This window comes from Habropoda laboriosa, unplaced genomic scaffold (genome assembly GCF_001263275.1).
Source record: "Habropoda laboriosa isolate 0110345459 unplaced genomic scaffold, ASM126327v1 scaffold124, whole genome shotgun sequence".
In the NCBI taxonomy this organism is placed as follows: Eukaryota; Metazoa; Arthropoda; class Insecta; order Hymenoptera; family Apidae; genus Habropoda; species Habropoda laboriosa.
In genome coordinates this window covers 1,243,324-1,261,501 of record NW_017100265.1, presented here as the reverse complement: position 1 = coordinate 1,261,501, position 18,178 = coordinate 1,243,324, and the positions used below count along the sequence as shown (strand labels likewise).

General features: G+C 39.0%; 1 protein-coding gene across 1 annotated transcript in view; it reads right to left on the bottom strand.

Moving 5' to 3' along the window:
* Positions 1-17,288, bottom strand: part of LOC108573150 (glycogen-binding subunit 76A) — an 81,648-nt gene extending 64,360 nt beyond the window's left edge. Inside the window, exon 1 of the mRNA XM_017935535.1 lies at positions 17,249-17,288. The gene's annotated coding sequence lies outside the window, so the exon portion shown is untranslated. The remainder of the gene's footprint in view (positions 1-17,248) is intronic.
* Between the last annotated feature and the right edge of the window lie 890 nt (positions 17,289-18,178).

Genomic DNA, 18,178 nt, shown 5'->3' with positions numbered 1-18,178 from the left:
GTGAACCGTTGGCCAGAGGCAAGGATACCCCTTTCTACCAAAGAAAATCACACCGGTTCGAAACGGGGAAAAACCTCGAGACTGTATCGTAAATACCAACTGCTCCATATACATACATACATATATCTAAAATTCATGCATAAACCGCATGAACAGTTACAATTCATCGCGATGGACAGGCAGCTCGCGGCAGCCTAGGACAAAGACCCGTTGTCGATAGTCGCGTAAATTATTGCCATACTCTACGAGCTATAAATATTAATTCACGGATCGAGCGCCACAAGTGTTTCCGTAATTACTGACCGGCTTTGGATTCACAGAGATACTCGACTGAGCGAAAATAGAAAAATGAAACGCGTACATAGAACAGGCGACACATATATTTTTAAGAGTGATTTATGGAAATGTCAACGGCCCCGCTTCGATAACCCGTCCTATCTGAAGCTGAGATAAATTACTAGTTTATAATTTACTCTCTCTACAGCGGGCGAGTTGAATTTCGTTTTATCTACTTACTATTCTTTTTTGTTTCCTCCCATGGGATCGGTGAATCGACTAATTTTAGCGAAAGAAGGAATTACAAAGATGTCGGCGCGTTTGCCCGAACAAGAATTTCTAGATAATAAATTCCGGTAGATAGGACGGAAATAAGTTCCCATCGATATCGCCTGTTCGTGACAATTTTAGACACGGTTTATTAATATTCCCGCTTTGACATTCGCTAAACGCGTCACTTCTTCATTTAACCCCAAATAGTGATAACGCTCCAACGTAATTAGAGTAGCTCGAGTTATTACTTGTTCGAATGATTGTTTGAAAATGCACACGCGATATATAAATAATGTAGCGAGGTTAGAAAATAGATTAACGCTTACCGTTGTGTTTAATGTTAGTAACGAGTTTGTCGTTTCCAATTTGCCTTCTCAGACGAGCCAAATATTTCATCTAATGTTCATTAACCAAGTTCAACGACCCGTGATATAAGACCGCAAACACACAATCAAGTAATCTCGGCAACACATCTTACATTTCCAAGTAGAGTATCTAAGCATCTGGAATATTTACGTTTCAATCATTTTACCGTGTATCTTTTATGTTAAATAAACTTCTTACGTTTCTGTTACTCTATGTACCTCGTCGAATAGACCATTTTCTCAAGTTTTTCTGTATAACCCTAGTCTGTTAAAAAGCAATTCGATTACTTTGAAATAAACTACCTCAGTAAACGGAATTACTATGATTACTTAGTTATTCAAATTGCACCATCATCGGAGGATCGATATTCGCGATCATCGAGAAACTTTGCGACAAGAAAACAAAATTTAGAAAGAAGCAGAGAAATTGATTGCAGAAATATTATCGATCATAAGATAAATTTCGTATCGATCCAAATTACGATCATACTTTAATTTAAATCCAATTAGGTAAATATAGATAACATAAAAAGAAAAGAAAATTTTATTATTTTGATTATTTCAAAATATTTCGAACTAACAGGCGTCAATTTTTCAGAAAAACAGTTCCACATAGTGAAATGATTTTCGTAGGTTAGGTTAGGTTGGGACGATGAGAATTTGCTCTAATTCGCGAGAAAATTTGAAATTGCGTTACACAGCATAATTATTCGAAAAATGCCCGTAAATTTGATCTTCGACTATAGAAATTCCACCGGTTACTTCGTCCTAAGACGAGAAAACGACAACAACGGGCGCCATGCTAAAAATAATCGTTTCCTTTAAACGGCGCGCTAAAAAAGCATTCCTCAAGGTGAGACGCACGCGAGGCCGCGCGCGGCACGCCGCGTTTCATCTGTATCATTCACCCTCGTTACAGGCAGGAAGGATTCCGCGAACAACAGTCCGTGCCAGCCAAGTGGGAAGAAGATTTTCGCGGGAAAAATCGGAGCGAGCGTTCCGCATGTCGTACGACCGTGCGTGACGTCGCTTCACGATAGGATGCTAACACACAGAAGAGAAGGATGAAGAAAGAGAGAGAGAGAGAGAGAGAGCCTCGTGGCCATACGAACACGCTCGATATAATTGAGAGCAGGGAGTGGTTACGAAGACCGAAAGAAGAACAGGAGGAGAAAAAAAGGAGGAAGAAGAAGAAGAGGGAGATACGAGATGGAGAGAAGGAGAAAGCAGGAAGAAGAAAAAAAGAAGAGAGAGAGAGAGAGAGAAAGAAACGAAGAGAGCGATCCTGTCCAGAGACGTATTATCGAGTGCAATGGCCAATCGTCCAATCGTATTTTTCCCCGCGGTCGCGTTGAGCTTGTACGGTTAATAATGGTCCCGTTTTGCTCGTTATTAATGCCGCACCGATAATCGTCCACCGCGTTGCAGTTAAGTCGTTACGCTTACGGGGACACCCGGTATACGGTTCGCCGAGGGTGTGGTCCCGCGGCGAAAAGGGAGAAAAATCACATTGCTCTCTTAAGACGCATTATCGTGCGTAACGCATCGTATTTCAGCCTCGGCGAGTTCGAGGGGGCCCTGTATCTCCCGCGAAAATAAACGTCTGGTAATGCGCTCGCTCCGTACGCATATACGCGTACCCCAGGGCCGTACTAACTGTACAGTTCGCGTGACTCCTCGTAACAATGGGTGGAAAACGAGAGATCAGCTGAATCAAAACTAACGTCTCAGCCGTTGATATCGAGGCTGATTTCTATTCGGTTCGATGAAAAGCTGAGAATAACGTTTCGAATTTTGGAATGCAGCGTGTAGATTGACGAAGTAGAGAATAATTGAAGATCGAACGTTAATACGGTAGTGTCTCGATGGTAGTCGCGTCTACTAACGAGGTATATTCCGGAAATTGCTGGCGTTGTCTTTCGACGCATCCTTAGAGAAAGTGAGAAACAGTCTGAGTGGAATGAGTACAGCTTTCGTTATCGGTCAAAATCGAAGCAGTTCTACTTAGAAAACTATGGCGATGACTCTGCGTCTACTATAGAGACACTACTGTACCTAGGAGAAAATAAACGAAGACTGTGGAATGAAACTGGAAAAAGCGTATAAAACGTGACTTAAATAAACATACGAATTATTAGTTATAAGTTACAAGGTACGAGAGAAATGAAAGGTATTAGTAACGTAGAAGATTCGATCGAACGTTGATATCTAGGAGCAAGATAAACGAAGAATAGAACTGGTTGAGATGGATAATGGAGCTAGTTAGCGTGCAATAAAATCACAAACGTCGTGTGCATCGATCACGTATCGTCACTGCCACTGATTGACGCTTGGTCGATTTAAATGTCATCGTAATAGCACCATCGACAGACAGTGAGTGTTAACAATCGATAGAACGATTAACAGCCGGATACACAGGTAACGCGATTACCTCACACGATTCAAAGCCAAACTAAAATGTACCGGGTGATTCTATACGAATTAACCTGTACGATTAAATCAACAAATAGTGAAAACATGAAAAAGGTAATTGTATAAAAATTTGTAAACTGCTACTCTGTGAATAGCGATGTTAAACAAATCCCACGATAAATTCTGTTTTCTCTCTTTCTAGTTATACGTAAAGTACTAACTGAAGATTCGAAAACTTACCGACTGTGGGTAAACGAAGAAATCTTAATTTCAATTCACGGTACTTATATTAACCACTAATCGTTTCAAGCAGAGTATTATTACCAAAAATTACTTCACGTGCTTCTAAGAATTATCCTAATTATCTGAAACCCAACTCTATTACACATACTCCCCAGGAACACTAAAATCGAGTCAAACACTCTCAAACTTAAAATGCATCAAAAATCGAACAATCACAATTTCAACAAACGAAGCCGAAGAAATTATAATCCTCATATTAACCACTAATTATTAAAAAACAAAAATACTATCAAACATTACACACTCGTAAGAATTATCCCAACTACCTTAAACTCAATTCAGTTACACAAATTCGCCAGAAAATTAAAATTCAATCAAACACTCTCAAGCCTTCTTCCGAAACGAAACTCTCTGGATGCACGAAAAATCGAACAGCGAAAATGTTAACAAACAGCACACGTAGAGATCTCTCTAAACAGCGGCGAAAAAAATTCAACGGTCCAAGCACGTGGTAACCCCTTAATTTCGCATGCAAGCTTGCAAAGAGCGGTCGTAAGCAGAAGTCATTGTAGCGGTTCGTGTGCACGCGCTCGATTGCAACCTCGAGCGTGCACGCGATACTATACTCTCCAACCCTCGATCCCGGCAACTATACATACATACTTGCCGGGGAAAAACATAACGCGGCCATGTAATTGGTATTACTTATGGGAATTACCAGCTACCATAAATAACGAAAAATTAACTCGTCGGCGATACGCCCGCGAGGAAAACTTAAGTGAAACACACCGAGCGTTTGGCTTAATTGGCGCAACTGGATCGAATGATTAATTACCGGGATTTTGCCGCGGACCATCGATCCGCGATAATTGAGCACAGGGGTGAGATTCATGGCGGAAGGTATAAAATATAACAGGAACCTGTATGTTCAGTCTGCTTGTCGCGATTTTTCATACACGCGTCTGTGTATCAAGCGTTACCGCACGGTACGAGCAAACTTTTCCGCTCTGCGGCCAGATTGAGTGAGAGAGAAAAATCCATTCCTAGGAAATGATAACTCCATTGAGTAATTGTGTTTTTTTTTTTTCTAGTTTCTCAGCAGATAATCGGTTGTTCAATTTTTCCCTCGCTTTGTCCAGTCGATTTCCGTTATTTCGCCGTGATGTGTCGGAGACATGTTGCGCGACTGGTTTTAGTACCAGTTTAAACGTTAGTTACTTCCAAAGAGAATGTCATAAATAACAACCTTACGAAACGATTAAGAATTTTATTAACGTAATTTAACCCTTTGCACTCGAAGGCCCATTTTTCTATAAGGAAGTAGCAAAAATTAATGTAATTTTTTAAAGCTAATATTTTTATTAGAAGTTGGTTCTTTCAAACTACTTCACTGCTGAGATCTCTAAACCTGCTGTCTTGGAAAATATCATCCTTAGATTTGCCTCTGATGGTAAATATAACGTCGCTTCTTAGCTACCTCTCGAGTGCAAAGGGTTAAATCTTGTATTTTATTGAAGAAAATTGAAACAGTGGCAGCTTTCTCTCTCCTCGCTTAATAAATTGTACAATGCATCTTCCATGTGAAAGATTTCTCCTGGAATAAAGATTTTATTTTTATAATTAACATAAAGCAGGTATTTCATAAGAAAGATTGTGCACGCTTCGAATGAAACATGGAAATGCATAAATAGTTGAAATTTGAAGGAAAGAATTTCACGTCTAAGGAACGACGATTAACAGAATACTTTGTCGTTTCGATTTTGTTTCCACCAACAAGACAGCGAGTAATAATTCAACGACAATCTCAATGCATTTGCGTGCGCCATTACTCACTACGTAAATCACTGTACTTCGTTCATTTCCTGAAAACGGTACGCACGCAATAAATCACCTCTCTTCGAAAGAAATCCCTGTTAATCGTCTATTATTGCAACAGTAATTGTTAAAAGGCTTGCACGTTAAGTTCGCGATTTTTCCAATCGTTACACGTTACGCCAAGTATAATACGTGCATCAATCAGAAACGATTGGCACAAAGCAATTGAATTATAAATTACACACTTCAATTTTACGCTAACGTTATTCCGTTAAATTCATCGCTCGTATAAATTTACAGCCACAAAACGAAAATAGTACATTGCGAATCGTAATAAACTACTTGTCATTAATTTCACGTTAAAGAAATATCTTAGCCATGAAAGTTTGAATTTTCCTCAGCATTTTTACCATCATCGTACCACTTTGATTTATTCTCGCGATAAGTCACGTGATTCGATAAATATTCATAAATAGAAACGTTTGAAACTTTATGAAAAATTTGTACAATCACTCTCTAGTAACGTTACAAAAACAGGCGTTATACAGCGTACTAAAGAAAACGAAGTAAAAGTGAACACCCTCGAAAATTCATATATAAATTGTGGAATATTTTTAATATCCAATAAATATAAAGTGTTGGTTGGTTTAACCTCAGAAGCTAAAGAGTGCCGAAACTGCTTTAAAATATGGGACTACCGCGAAGATTGCTGCAAATTATCAGAAAATTCTAAAATCTACACAATTCTGTTTCTTAATTAATGCAGTTATTATTAAAACATTTACGCCTACATAAATGAAAAGATGAATTTTTGAGCAAATTTAGACATGTAAAGGGTACTCGTTTATTTTCAGTACTTCTTGCACACGTTTTACAGTGTAACACTGTGAAACAAACGAAATTCAATTTACAAGCAATTTACGTTAGATTACTAAAATAGAAATGAAACATTACGACTATTTAATTACAACCAACGCTAATGCGTCAAATAACTGTACATCTATCCATCAGCGATGCAATTAATGTAATAAAAACACGGGGAATGTAACGCAATAAGAACCGTCGTTCGATTCATTTAGACGATGACACGCTCGCTTTCGAAAAAGAAGTCGGAAAAAATCTTCACCTCGTATAACGCTCTTAATCTAATCAACTTTACGGTCTTTCAATTTTCATCGAAACTCGTTGAAAAAGTGACCCCGATCGGAAGCAAAACGTCTTTGACCATCTCTCTACTTAGCTCTTTCGCCGATATCTATTTCTGGATGCGGCAAAAGGTCGATCGCCACATTGCTTCGACGCGTCCTCGGACAAAAGTTCTCGCGAGAAAAAGAAAAAAAAAAGGTAGGTGAGGTGGACGAAAAATCGAGAAGACAAAAAGAACAAAGAGACGGGACTGAAATAAAACGGCGTACGAGCGCCGACACGCGGTCAGCGAAACGACTCACTTTAATATTCGACAAATACTATACAATACTTGGAGGTTTTCCTTCATTTTCTATCTGTAAAAATTACTCAGAAATATTCGTCTCAACCCTTTCGATACGACAGGTTTTAGTAAAAATTTAGTAAAAATTTTTAAATTTATCATTTTCCTAAATTGGGATGGAAGTACGCAAAGGACAAAAATCAAGGATTAAATTAAGGCGAAATTGTGCCAAAAGTCGCCAACAGCACGGTGCGAGAAAATATTCAGAACGCCTATAGGCGCCAAGGACGCAGCGCGAGAAAATATTCGAAACGCCTATAGGCGCCAAGGACGCAGCGCGGGAAAATTTTTAAAACGCCTGTAGACACCGACAGCAATGAAAGAGTTAACTTTCCCTTTTCACCGTTACACCTCGCACGTTAATATTTACAGTAGTATCTTTTTCTCCTCGTATCATTACAAGGAAGAAGAAATCGCTCGATTTCCTTTCCGTAACCGATACAAGATCATAATACTACCGGTATGTTTACATGGGAAATATAAACACTACGCTGGCAGAATTTCTAGAATAGCTTGGCTAAGAAATGCAATAAACACAACGCAATAATACAACATATTTTTGCAATACACTAAAATTTATTTTACAGTAATACACTACGTATAGAAATAAATAATTCGTTGTGCATTATTAACACAAATTGGAACGATTCGTTTATTTAAAAAAAATCCAACACTTTGCATCTTTCAGTTAGATGATAAATTCAAAGTGGATGAGGAAATTGAAATTGACTCGTGAATTAATTTAAACGACTTCTTTGGACATATGGAAAGAGTAACGAACTACCTATTCATATACTCGATATTAAAATTGCAAACGAGTCGTCTGTGTTTTTATCGCCGACAGCAATTTGTGCAAACTTGTGAATATATTGTAATGTTCGCCAATTGAAGGTAGCAACTGTACGTTCCACCATACCCGTTTTCCCGTTTGCCCGGCTATTCGAGGACTAATTAAGTACGGTCACTCTCAATGAGCATACCGGTAATTAAAAGCTCTTCGCCTAATTACTGTTACTTGCCGTGGGTCAGTAGACACGCATAACAATTAGTTCGAGTGTTAGAAAGCATGCAGCGATCACCTGTAAAACGATAGAGATGTTTCGCGCAAAGAATCGATATTCCGGTGCAACTATTTCTACTTCTGTGCGTCACATGTCGAGTGTACAATAATCGTGGTCATATTTTTCCATGCCCTCTACCTATTTATTACCCAGTAATGACGAACTTTTACTGTAATCAAAAGTAGCAAAAAACTGACATTGTAGCTGACGCTATAATTTGTATGATTAATGGTATTATAATTCAATCCTTTCGTGACTGTTATTTCGTTCGAAACTCTTCGCTCTTGAAGAATAATAACGAATGTCCGTGATGAAGTTGAAAATTTCGAAAATTTTCAATTTTTCAATTCTAACAATCGCAATTTCAGTTCCTAAGAAAAATTACTGTTATGTCAATGCTAAAATCTGAAGTACTCCACCACTGTGCGCCAAATATCAAAATTTCATACTACTATACTACTAAATCAATCCTTCCTTAGAACTGTATTTAACTTTTGATCACAGCATATACAGGGTGGGCCACCCAATTATCTTCTCTATATCTATAGTGGTACAAACAAATTTTTTTGCCATTTCTTCCATCAACAAAATTTTTCCTCCGTCTTATTCACCCTTCGAAACCATTTCAATTGCGTATAAATATTTTCTCGCACTGCCGTAGCCGTTTTACGTGGCCCACCCTGTTTATAAAGTCCATCCTACATCCACGTCAAGTACAGAAAAAGAAGAAAAAAAGAATTACACAAGATCAACGAACACGAGGATTTTCCCTAGGATCCACGAGTAACAACGTCGGCAACAGAACATATTGCTCCATGAGATTTTACGATCAGGAAAGTTGTACGACGTTATACAAGCTAGACCAGATAAACGAAATCTGCGCGTCGTTAAGCCCCCAGCCATTCTTTTCCTACTCGTTCTTTCGTCGCTGGAGAAGAGCTGATCGTAGAGAGGGGAACAACGGCCCCGATCCGATGACCTTTCCAGATCGTACAGGAAACCGAGTGAAACCGCTATATAGAGGAGGCTCGACTAATGGGAGGAGTTCGCGCTTCAAGGTGATTTTCAGGAACTAGAATCCACCCAACGCCCTCGATCGAATGCAACCCTCTGGTTCAAGGTGACCTTCGCTGACGTAATCTCACCCACCCACCGGAACGAGATGACAGAGACAACTGGTGGAAGAAGGAATTGTACTTAGCGAAATCCGTTGTAGCCAGGAGATAACAAAGGGATCGCCTTCGCAGTTTAGCTTTCTCTGGAATTTTCCGAGATTGACAGAAATTGATTAAAATCGAGTCTTTTCAATTTGCCGCGCGGCAGAAATTGATTAATATCGAGTCTTTTGAATTTGCCGCGCGACAGAAATTGATTAATATCGGGTCTTTTGAATTTCCCGCGGCACAAAAATTGAATCTTTTGAAGTTGCCGCGCAACAGAAATTGATTACAATTGACTGTATCTGACCATTTCCGTTTTCGCTTTGAATTTTCCGAGACTGGAGTACAAAGAAAACCGTTCGCGCACTGTTTAATACTAAATTTGCTATGCAAAACAAATTGATTAATATTGGATGAGTAACTTGAGATCACCTATATCACAGTATAAGTACACGTATCTAATTTTTTTTTATTTTTCCTTGGAATTTCCCGAGACTGACAGAAATGAATTAAAATCCAGTAAGTACCTTGTTATTTTTGAAAAATGTTTCTCACTTTGTATCTCTTGAAAACGGTGAAATGTGAATGCTAACGTTGAATTATTAATTAACAATACCAAGAGGGGAAAAAATAAAACCGCGATGAAATTTATGAAATAAAGCCGCGTTTACATCACTGCCAGATTAACTTATTTCATAAACAAAATTAATTTGCAGAATTATCAGCAAGCGAACTTAATCGCGAACTGACGACAGAATGCTCGAACTTTCAAACATGCGACCAACCTCAACCAAATTCAAGACACAACACAACTCACTCTAATCTCAGGTTACCATTAATCGCCCCGGTAAAAACTCGTGAGATTCTCCTCGAGAAATCACTCTTCTCGCTTAGTTCTGTCCCTCCTGACCTCCGGCCGCGAATCTTTTCTCCAGCAAGTTCCTACGTGACACGTAACGTTCCATCGATTCGAAAGTCATCAAAGCGTATTCTCGAGCGCTGCCCGTCCGTTTCAAGAACACGACGACCCGTGAATGCCCTTAGCCAGCCTGAATCTTCCCCAAGCCTCCGAGTGTCGACGTCCTGTTATCGATAAGAAAAGTCCGACTGAGAAAGGGAGAGGGGAGGAAAAAGTTTGGCGATCTTCAGCAGCGCGCAACGGCACGAGATTGATTCCAGAGGCGTTTTTCGTACCTTCTCTCCTCTCTCTACCAACGCGGAGGTCAAAGCAATCGGGAGGTGTTCGTTCGGTCAACCTCTCTTTCCTGATATCCGCGCGAACGAAGAGAGCGAAACGTCGATCGGGACCAGGAAAACCCGACAAATTGCATCCCGGCTTCGCCGAGCATCCTCTACCTGACGCATCCACGTAACGAATCGCGATTTAAAGGTCGACGAAAGGCTGACACGATCAATCGAAACGACGTGACGCTGAATCGAGGTCGCCGTTCGCGCCTCCTCCACCGGCTTATCCTGCGAACACGAGCGTGAACTCACGCAGGAGTAGGGGGTCAAAGGTTGAAGTGAAGCCCACCTCGACGACTCAGCCGCCAAGATCAAAGACTATACCTGGCTCCTTTTTACCGTGTCGACAACCTGGACGCCTCAAGAGGGATTTTCTCTACCGGCAACCTTAAACACCTGGTCGGTAGGTCGGTGCGGCGCAAGTTTGCCGAGGTACGAGCAAACTTTTATCCTTCGTTTAACGATACCACCGCGTTAATATCGCCAACGTGTCAAGCGGAATTGTCCGGTGTTCGAATGGGAAACTCGCTTGGAAATTCTACGCTCTCGTTAGGCTGTCTTTAAGTTGACGGAAACAAGTTTGCAATTCGGACGCGTGCAGACGTAACGTTATGTCATTCGTTAGATTAATGGATCTTTTTCTCGCCAGGGCTGTGTAAACGTTTTCTGATCGAGATACGGCAGCGTGATTTAATAAGGTTCCTTTATGGAAGTTAATTGGTTATTTCAGAAAGCAGCAACCCAGCTATTTGAAAGATCGTATTTTCGTAGAGGTGACAAGTACGTAATTTCCTCTCGCTCTTCTCTTTTTTTTTTCACTCAGCTCTCTTAACAACTTCGTATTTCACGAGTGGCGTTCAATTAAATTTTCTATCTTAATTGAACGTGGACACTTGTTCATTTATATACTGCGATATTTCAGTAGATATGTGAAATATTTCGAGTAATTCTGCTTGCAAATCAAACATCTATTTCTTCGTTAACTTTTTCAGGAAAATCCAGCAGAAATTTATTTATAAACTTGAAACGAACTGAGAGAGATCGGTCAAGTTGGTAATCTCTATCGCGGTCTTAAAAGAGACAGAATGATGTCAGCGAGGAGACGTTTCCAAATAAAAGTTATCGTTATTATTTATTGTTATCACTATCGCGTCCAGCTATCGGCGGTCTCATTTTCCAATAAATTTATTATTGCGTTTTGCGCACAAATTTTTCAACTGTTCGATAATTACGTCGTCCAAGGACGTTCAGGCAAACACATTTATACGTTTGATAAACATTGCGGGGAAATTTGTTGTTTCGAATTGTGATTATATAAGAATTCGACCGTTGCGTGTGTGCGTATGAAAGCATTTAACCGCATCGGAGGTCTTTGCATACAAAACCAACAAAACCGGATAAGAATATACGCGTTTTCGTGACTGAAACAAATTACCTGCCATTCACAGTGGCTCCTATCCACGTACGCCCTTAACGTCAACGATGTATCTAATACAATAAGAATCTCTCTCTCCTTCACTTCCCCCGAATGAGGATCGACCAAACCTAAAATACACCGTTTTATGTAACAAAAATCGATATCTCTCCACTTCGCATCGCGTCACATTTACCATTAACATCTTAATATTTCAATGCTTTTACTGCAACTTCAATTCGCTGAATCTATTACGTCACGAATAATAAGGTTAAACAAAATATTGATATTCTGGTAAAGATTTCATTTCTCGGACGATGTATGTGGTTCTTGCAATTTTCATTTTTGCAATATGCAATTTTTCCAATCAATTTATTCAAGTAAATTAATGTAATTAACGTTTCTTATATTACTGCGAATTTCAATATTTTTCGTTTCATACTTTTACTGCAACTTTAATTTACAAAATATATTATATCACGAATAGTAATATTAAACAAAATATCGATATTCTGCTAAAGGTTTCACTTCTCAGACGGTGAAAAAAACATAATCTTTTGAGAAAATAGCTCGTGCAATATTTATCTAGAATAATATGCAATTTTGAAAATGAGTTTACTCGAGTTAGTTAATATAATTTACGCTTGTTACGTAACTGTAAACAATGTAACACACGCGCGTGAAAATGTGAAGAATACCGATTTCACTTGTTAACTGAAATTTTCAAACAATACACGAGTTTAAGGCGAACGTTCCCACGCCTAATCGATGTTTTGAGAAAATTTGTAATTTCACCATCGGAGCCTTTTTATCATAAGGCTCTCGTTAGAGAGTTAATGAATGGTCAGATTACGCACACCGACGTTGAAGTAAATTAGCCGCGCATTCTGTGAACACATCCTGTGAAACACGTGCGAGAAACCTTATATGGACCGTAACATCAAGCCGTTATGTCTGTTATCCTCTAGAAAACTTGGTTAATTCGTGATTATCAAGAAAAGTTCACGCAGGGTTCGCTATTTGCGATGAAACAGGTGCTTTAACGTGAGCCCCGACTAGCTGTAAATTATTTCCGATATCGAAAGATAACTTTGCCACGAGAAATTCGAAATTCGCGAAATTCTTCTCACCGCTTTCTCTACTTACCATGTCGAATCAAACATAAATAAATACACTTAATTCGGTAAAGAAACTTAGTTAAACTCAAACTTATAGAAAATCTGTAACACTCGAGGATTCCTTTAAAATCATTTATTATCATTGTCGGCGTAAATGGAATTACCATCGTTTACCGTCACATTGCAAAATTATCATACTTCAGTTTGCTTTAACTTACAGAAATTATTGAATAAAACTTACTTCTCCGATTTATGCAATTGAAACTGAACTTTGTCAAGAATTCTCAATACTTTCACTTAAAACAACGCGAGTAATTCAAAATCGTTCTATTTTTAATTTCATATGATTTTTCAATTACCGTAATAAAAGTACACTTTCTCCAAAAAAAATTTCCTTCCGTCTTCTTTTTTTTTATCTGTCCCGGCTTGGTGATAGAACAACACGCTAACCCCTGCGGAACTGTGAAACTCGTAATTTAGCACAAATTGAAAAGAAAACCGCGCAACTAGCAAAATCATTCGATACCATTTCTATAATTACAATCGAACCGTCTTCTCTCACAAAGGATCGTACAATAACGTCTATTCAAATCGCTATAATAATTTCAAGCTCGCGTAAAAGCCACGATAACTCTGACAATGAGCCAGAACAACGTTTCGCTAATGGGCACGGGAACGACAAAGAGAAGCGTATCGTTCAATAAACAGGAGAACCGAAAAAAAAATAGAGACGGCATATTTCTATCAATAATCGATCTAAATACCAATAGGCACACGCGCGAACATCTGCAACAAGCGGGGCAATCTTGTAAGTTAGGAAAATCCCGATGGCTAATCGGAACGGCCGAGAATAGTGGTAACAATGCTATCTTCTGTTATTTAAACGATCGAAGTGCACACACATGTGCATCCAACGACACGCGGCCGGTACGTGGCACAGCACACAACCGCGAACGAACAACGAACGGGCACGCATTAAATAGCGATTCGTTAGAGTAAATGCGAGGGAGGATCCTCGGGATTGTGCGAGCGCATTGATTGATTCTCCGCGTTTCCGCTTGGATCGCAAACAAATCGATCGTTGGAATCCTCTTTCTCTGCGCTGCAATCTCTCGACCTGGATATGTTTACCTGTTGCATTGTCATTTTGCAACTTGAAAAAGAAATTCTTTCTCGACTGTACGGTCAACGATCCATTTTAACCCATTGACTTACACTGTTTTTCTTCTTATATTGTGGATCTAAGAGTCAGTTATTTACTGTTTCACTACTGTATTAAGTGAGAAAAGTGAATGTACTGTAGATTTAATGACACACTTGCTAATTCTTAGTCTTATAAATTAAGGTTAGGCTGGTAAAACGTTTTAAGGTTAGGTTAGGGCAATCTAACCTTAAAATTCATCTTTGTTACCAATATAACTGCTTTTGTTGCATTCTGAACAGAATCTGCGGCACTAGTCTGACTCGTTTTTACAAGGCAACGATATTTCAAAAATTTTGAAAGATTTTATTTATGCAAATTGCAAAACTATTGCGAGTTTTCTCCTTTTTTCACTTACTAGAGAAAGAGTGGCTTTTCAAACGATGTTCAGAAAATGATACGACGTTGAAAGTACGTGCAAATTGGAAGAAACAAAGAAAAGCGAAATTTTTAATCGCGTCCGTTAAAATGCAACAAAACTGAAAGCGGCTATAGGAGAAAACTGAATTGGGCGAAAATGATGAACTTCACTCTGTAGAATTCGATATAAAACTTTGAATTTGATAAACCTACGAGCGTTAGTGTAGTTCATGAGAAATACTAAATATGATTATCAATATTTAATTAAGTTCGATGGCGATAATTTTGCAAATTTATAACAATCTTACAAACGTAATAACAAATACTGTGTAGAAATTCATTAGTAACCATGCATGAAAGATGATAAATTAAAAGAACGTTCAACTAAAAATCTACAATGTATGAAAAATTGAAAATTTACTGGAAAATTATCCAAACGTACAGTTAAATTTACTAAAAACAAGCGCAATCTTTGTAAACAGAAATTTACAAAGACGATTATTAAAAAAAAGTAACAGATATATGCTAAAGAGATTAATTGAAGAGTAGGTTGATCAATTGAAACAGTTGAAAATATTGCATATTCTAAGTCACTTGGATTCATTGTGCTTGCAAGTTAACGTCACGACAGTCCGTATCGAATAAATTGCATCGTAGATGATAAGAGAGGTTCGAAGCGTAGACGAACAAGAACGCCACATGACGTTTCCTACTATCAGTTGCGTTAATTTGCTCGATATTTGAGAAAGCTCCTGTATCGAAACGCAATACGTGTATTCGCACCTGTAAGAATCCGTAACGCGATACGAATCTGCAGCAATCTATTAGATTTCTTTCGATTGCATTCGAAAGTGGATCAAAAGCACGTGTGTGTATTATATCTAAGGTTAGAACCGATTCTCAACAATTTACACCTCAGAAATGAAATACACAAAAATTTATCTAACCTACACACTCGAAAATTATCGAGAAATAACGAATTCAGAATAATTATTATTTCAATTGCCAAGTACACCTTTACAAATTTATTCTGAAATTGTCAGTTTAAGTCAGATTTATTCTGAAACTATCAGTTCAAATCACATTTATTCTAAAATTGTGGAAAACATATTGCAGCGACGCCAGCTCAACGAATTTGGCAAGAAAACGTACGACGTGAAGATGTACCAAGCATAATGAAATCGAAATAATATAAATCGATATATATCGATCGTAATTTCTTCCAAAATTTCGAAAATTCATAACCGAACGTTGTTTAACTGCCGATCAAAAATTTTCACATTAACTTCGAGGAGAATTTTCGTCGAGAACAAGAAGGAACAATCGCGAGTAATTTTTGCGATGGAAACAACGACAGATCTGAACGCAAATGGTCCGAGCGATTAGACAAGTTATCAAAAGTTGTCGGTCCGACCACCAATTGTAACTCGTCCGTTCTCAAGCGGGAAATACACTGTTTATTTTATACCGGGATACAGAAATGGTCAACGGGGAAAAATAAAAATGCAATTAGTATACAGTATCTTGCCGCAAAGGAGAGACAAGAGATATTTCGCGCGGTGAACGTGAATAGCGCGTGATTCATCCATTTTGAAAAACACTGATTCACCCGCCTCGGAGACCTGTTCATTGAATTTCGTTCGATGCATCGATTTCGATAACATTCAAATTCAATAACAATCACCGATGACGTACACGAGAATAATTATTGCGTAACATTGAAATAATAGCGTGCATCCGAGGGTATACATAGATATGATCACGTGCATATTTCTTATGCCACTATTTATAGTTCTACTCCTACATAAAAACACAACGTGACATATTTTTGAAACGTTTAAATGCCTCAACGAATATTTTTAGGGTTACGAAATTTGAAATAGGTTAGATAAAATCGACAGAGGAATTTCACACGAAAATACGTGTAATTTGTGAGATTATCATTTAGAGGTTATAATGTCCAAGAAACGTTACGTAGTAATTACGTACAATACGATCGTTCGTTATTAAAAGTAAAAGTTGCACCGTTAAATAATTAAGAAATAAAATTGTCAAATTTCATGCATACTAAAATTCATTTCATCTATCGTCAGCAAAGAACTGATCATTTCTTTCAATTTCAATCATATAAATAGATAACGTTCGTTAATACACCTCACTGCACGCAATCACTTTCTAACACGTTACACTAATTTCTGTATTAAAGGGAATAAACGCGACACCGAGTATGCACTTATAAAACTTTAATACATCCTATCACCGATCGAAACGAAAACAATTGAATCATCCGTGAAAAAGGAAAACAAACGAATATAACGGAGATTATGAAAGTGGTCTAAATCAGCATTCCAATTTATCATTTATTTCGCGATGCAATCGTCTAACTTACAACATAAAACCATTCGTAAAAGTAATTGGAAATTGACACAAACGTCTCTTAATATGCCATAAGAAATACAAGAAAATAATCACTACACCAAAAATCGTATAACCTCAAAACGAGAAACGTACGTTAGAGAGTACACTCTCGTAATCACTGGCACACATTTCGAATATCTTGAAACGTCCAAACAACCCCTGCTCCATCACTGTCACCACTTCACCTCGACGAGATCCTCTAGCGAGGCGAAAAATCAACATGAAAAATACGGGGAAAAAAACCTCGCTGGAAAGAAGAAAGTAGGCTGACAGCAGCTCTGTAGCGCACCCTATGGAACCCTTTAAAAGCCATTGCGCAGGTACACCGTGTCGCCGTGGTAGAGGGTAAACAGGAGGAAGCGCGAAAGCTAACACGTGCTGGTTCGCGCGGCACTCACCGACTTTTCGCCAGGCGATTCTATCGTTGCTGCCCCTTCCAGAGGGCCAAAGAACGTAGTGCACTCGCGGGGACACAGCTACGCTGCACCAGTCTCCTCCAGCGGAAGTGGCACGGGAACGGAAACACACTTTTCTTTCGGTCGCGCGCAAATGTGCAAGCGCCTGCGAAGGGAGAGCAGAGTCGAACGCGTGCGATCTGCGTCGTTAATCGGGGATGCGAGAGAGAACGAACCGGGAGCGATCCGCGCGCGCGTGTCCGTGCGTGTGTCCGGCGTAAAAATGACGAGGACGAGCGCCGCACTGCACGACCGCCGGCACAAGGGCGTCGAAGGTCGCAGCTGCGCGCCGAGCGGCATGTAGGTGCGTCCCTCTTTTGCGATACGCGCGACCGCGCGCAATTTGGAAACTGCCACGAATCGCTCCTGCAAGATGCGGCCGTATCGCGCGCCGCGAACACCGCGCTCTACCAAAGGGGAGGGGAAAACGAAAACGGCTTGTGAACCCGGTCTAAAAGCGGTCGCCGGAACGACGCCGCCGCGCTTATTCGCCACTGCGAATCGTTCTGAGTGTTTTGATCGGTTGTACAAGAAAGACGGGTGGATGGTAAGTTAGGATAGAAACGTATTAGACGATTTAACCCCTAAGGTATTCACAACGTTATCATAAACTACTATGTAGTCACAGACTACTTTGGCTATTTTATTTATTAAATCACTGTGTTGCAAAAATAAATGTAATGTAACTATTTTATTTAATGATATTATGTGTTTGTTAATGTTTTTTGCCATATTTTTTCAAAATAGTATATTTCTAATAATTAAAGTTTACCATATTTTTAAAAAAAAAGCAGTATATTTATAACGTTATATAAAAATTTTGAATTTTTTTTTAGAAATAATGAACCATCTGCTATCAATTGAAACTACTCA